Source organism: Sinocyclocheilus anshuiensis, unplaced genomic scaffold (assembly GCF_001515605.1).
Source record: "Sinocyclocheilus anshuiensis isolate Anshui unplaced genomic scaffold, SAMN03320099.WGS_v1.1 scaffold112, whole genome shotgun sequence".
Lineage (NCBI taxonomy): Eukaryota > Metazoa > Chordata > Actinopteri > Cypriniformes > Cyprinidae > Sinocyclocheilus > Sinocyclocheilus anshuiensis.
In genome coordinates, this window is record NW_015557175.1 from 1,801,058 (window position 1) to 1,805,606 (window position 4,549).

The window sequence follows — 4,549 nt, forward strand, 5'->3', positions numbered from 1 at the left end:
ATTTAAAAATGTAAAAATTATTGCATTTATTTTTAAATGTGCAATTACAGTTTTTTTTCCAACCAGTTTAAATGTGATACTGAAAATGCAATGTATTACTAAAGTACTAAATGTAGTACTTTAAAACTACACTTACAGCAGTTATATGACTTTCTATGAATCTCCAGCACTTCCTCTTAAAGACAGACAACTTAAAGCGGTTCGCCCACTGCAAGTATAAAAAGCAAACTCCAAACCCCCTCTCTTCCTCCATCTTTCAAGAGGCCCAACAGCGAAAGACCTTTCAGGAATCCTGCATGGGTGGACGAGTGGGTTTTCCCTGGGAAAGACACTCAGGGTCTTCCGGAAAGGAACCCCACCTTCGGATGTCGGATAGCACGCTGCTATGGTGCGCTGGTGCCAAGGCTAGCATGCGTGAGTGGGCAGCGCTGCGCTGAGACGACTAGCAGCCGTGGGCACTGCCAGGCTTAACGATGAAGATGCCGCCCCTGTCATCATTACAGGCAGCTAACAGAAAAGAACAGAGAGCTTCACTGAAATAAGCCAAAAAAAAGCAGGAAGTAGGGAGGTTCACATTGAAATCCTCTCTCGACGCCCCCACGCATGGTCTTAAGCACAGCGTACAAAATCACTCTCACAGAGAGAGCGAGAGAAAAAGAGATATTAGCGGCGCAGTAAGCTAGCTCAGGAGATCACATCCAGGCGCTTTCTAATCACTGTAATGGTTTAGAAACCTCATGCTCATATCTCTTTAAGCACCGAATAAAACAGTAGAAGTTCCTATATGAACCACAGGCGCAGCTTTCCTATGCCAAAGAGACTTTCGACAGCTGCGGGGGGCGACAGCCTAAAAAGTTAATGTGATTTCTGAGGAATAAGTCACATCCTAAAATACCACCCGATAAGAGCTCGGGGAAATGGGATGGAGTTGAGAAGGTCTGAAAATTCCTAGTATGCGAAATACTTCTCGATCAGCAAATAACGTGCGCCAGATCTCACGTTCATCCAGAATACAAGATTATGCAGACGTTTAAATAAACATCTACACTCTAAATATCTGTAAGAACATGCAGAATGTTGGAGATCACCGGCTGCTCTATGCCAAACACAGCCTCACAGATGCTCTTAAAGCAAGAATGCGTGATAAATCAATGACCTTATAATTAATATTAGTAAATATTGGAATAGCATTGGGGATTATTTCCAACTCAAATATATATACCAGGTAACAGACACTTGACTGGCATTGATGGTTCCATGAAGAATCTTTACCATCCATGGAACCTTTCCACTGCACGAAAAGTTCTTTATAATAGAAAATGTTTCCAGTGGCTGCCCACTGCTCCGGGTTTGTGTTCACAGTGTGTGTGTGTGTGTGTGTTCACTGCTGTGTGTGTGCACTTGGATGGGTTAAACGCAGAGCACTAATTCCGAGTATGGGACACCATACTTGGCCACACGTCACTTCACTGTATAAATATATAATATTAGCCAGAACATTGGTAATCTCTCAAAACTTAAAAAAACTAATTTTTATATCAGTTCATATGGATCTTAAAAAGTACCAAGATCTCAAATCATACCATATTATGTATAGACCTTAATCTGGTCAGACACCATATTGAACTTAATATGCATGAAAATGAGGCTCTGGGGGACAGACTTATTAGTCTTTAAAAATGGAAAGCACCATATAAAGGTCCTACTATACTGTACATGACATAATTTTTATCAACATTCAAAACTGTTTTGTGCAGTTTGTCTACTGATTTTTCTTCTTTTTTTTTTTTTTTTGGAAAGACGTTTTGTCAGCTGAACATTCAGTATGTTGTTAAACAACAATAGAATCCACTGAACCGCACTGTACTTCTATCCCTCACAGCCTTGTTTTCATAGATAAGAAATCATTTTGATGATGTACATGAATCGAGGATATTTGTGGGTCTGGAAAATGACACAAGCGTTACAACACAAGTGCTGGTACACAGAATGCTGCCAATAGTCTGTTCTCCAAACTGAGAACATGTGGTATCATTACAAGAGAAACCAAAGAATATTCCGTACATAACAAATCCCATTTATAAAAGACCGTTTATGAAATCCAATTGAACTTTCTTTTTTGTATGAGTGAGAGTAAATACATTTAAAAAGTACATTGGTGTTCAAGTTATTCTATCAAGATTACTTCACCTTTTAAAGGGGACATTTTTGCTCTAGTATTAATGCCTGTTAAACTAGGCTAGTCCTAATAAGGTCTGGTTTAAAGGGACAGTTCACCCAAAAATGTACTATTCTGTCATCATTACTCACTCTCATGTCGTTCATCTTTGAAACACAAAATAATGGTTTAATGAAACTTTAATGAAACTCCAATCCACCAAAACTTCAATGCTTCAAAAAGTTAATAAAGATATTGCAAACAAAATGAAACATGCGGTTTAATCCAAGTCTTCTGAAGAGATGACTGTTTTTCTTTTACAATCTCACTCTCTGAAGCATCAATGATTCGATTTATTTGACATTCAATAGAGGGCCAAAAGACACTTAGGTTTTATTAATAATATCTTCATTTGTGTTTGAAAGACTAGCATAAGTCTTGCGGGTTTGAAATGAGATGAGGTTGAGTAAATAATGACAGAAATTTCATCCCTTTAACAAAGCCAGCATCTAATGGTATTTTACTACCTGACTTAAGCCTGCATTTTTAATATCACAAAAAACAGGTATGCTAGATCATTATAAAACGTGTTGCCAATTTGAAGAAAAAAAAGATGTGCTAAAACAGTCCAAGTTCATCAACCATTACTGTAAACAAACTATTTTTGACACAGCATCCAAAAGTGCCAGACAAACATGTAATTATCTCCGTAATGGCCTGAGATTAAAATAATTTGAATTACAAGAGCTTTAGACAGTGCTCAAATGACTGTCAACAATATTCTTGACAACGCCAGAGCTAGATCTAAATTTCTTAGTATGCAATGGCAGAGTGAAGAAGTAAACAACAGTGCGTGCGACAGACTCTAATACATTTGCACCCTCAACGCCACAACAAACGATGAGATTTCAAAGGCCGTTATCCCTACCATATGCAAATGATAAAACATTCACTTAAACACATTACTTTGATGAAAGCGTTATGACTTTTGGAGACATTTGGACGGCAGTAGCACTAAAGCATTATGGTTGCTCGAGTGAAAATGAAGTTCAAGTCAAGCTGAGGGTTGAGTCATTACTTTGAGGGCTGACGGAGGGAAATCTGTTGTTTAGCATGACCCTTTGCTTTTGTTTTGGGTAATGAAAGCCCATTGAGAGGCGGACGTGCTGGACTGCTGCCCATTTCACTCTGTTTCAATTACCCAGCATGCCTCCAGCAGGGTAATGAGGTGGGTGTCACCGCGGGGGTAAAGCGACAACCAGTGACCGCTGCGTCGCCACTTGGCCTCTCATTTCCGTGGTGATGAAGTGTCGATTGGCAGGGTCAAGGGGGCGGGGGAGAGAGACTGACCGCAGAACGAAGACTGACACGTACGCTCTCCGAAAAGCCTGCACAAATTCGCAGCACAGACCTCCAGCTACCATATGTTTTTATCAGAGTCAGAGCCACAAAAGGGGGAATTACATTTGAAAGGCCGGTAAATAAAGTTGGTATTGATTTGATCTCATGTGTAATCCGTTTTGCTGTCTGACACCAAGTAAAGCAATAAAAGAGAATCATGTAGGACAGCATAATAGATAATACGACCATACATCAATTGGGGTTTGGGAGACATGAGGGCGATAGATCATCTTCCAGCCAGACTGCTTAGCTATGGAATTTATAAACTAGCTCCTAAAATTGAAGTGGCTTTCCAATTTACAGATACGGCATGGTACTTTGCTGCTTTTCTCCACTACAGTTGATTCTATTTCAATTTTGGCAGAATGATTGGCACATCATCGCTGCTCTAAACTCAAATACACCAATCTAGCGAGACGGACAAAGTTTGCCTGATATAACAGCTGTCCAACGGCTCTTCAGTCATATTGATGGCCTCTTTGTCTCTTACTTTATCTAAAACGGTTGCCTTGAAAAGACAACTTGGAGTATATTTACATTGTAAAAGGAGGGATTTTAAAACCTTTTTATTTGATTAAACAATATGAATTCATTTGAAAACAATTATTATAATTAGTTTTTAATAGAACGTGTTTGCCTAAAAACAAAGTTTTAAGATAAAGATACATACCATCATCATCATCATCATTCTTCTTATTATTATTACTATTACATTAGTTTGATTAAATATAATTGATTTCAATATATTGATTTCAAAAGAAAGCTATTTTAACGTTGTGGAGAAGGATATTGGGACAAACCAAAAAAGTTCCAAATGCAAATATTACCATCCATTGTAATTATGCTGATGCAAATATACATAACAAATATAGTTTCTTAATATGATCAGGAATGTGGAAAATGGATTCATATAGACTGCATACACATACTGATTTTGAGTTAATAAAAACTAATAATCATGAGTTATGGTTCAAAATGTTGTATATATAT

The 4,549-nt window shown here is 38.2% G+C and overlaps 1 long non-coding RNA gene across 1 annotated transcript in view; it reads right to left on the reverse strand.

The window, feature by feature from the left end:
- The window catches only part of LOC107678457 (uncharacterized), an 11,068-nt gene that overhangs the window by 4,247 nt on the left and 2,272 nt on the right, over nucleotides 1-4,549 (reverse strand). The gene's annotated exons all lie outside the window — the stretch shown is intronic.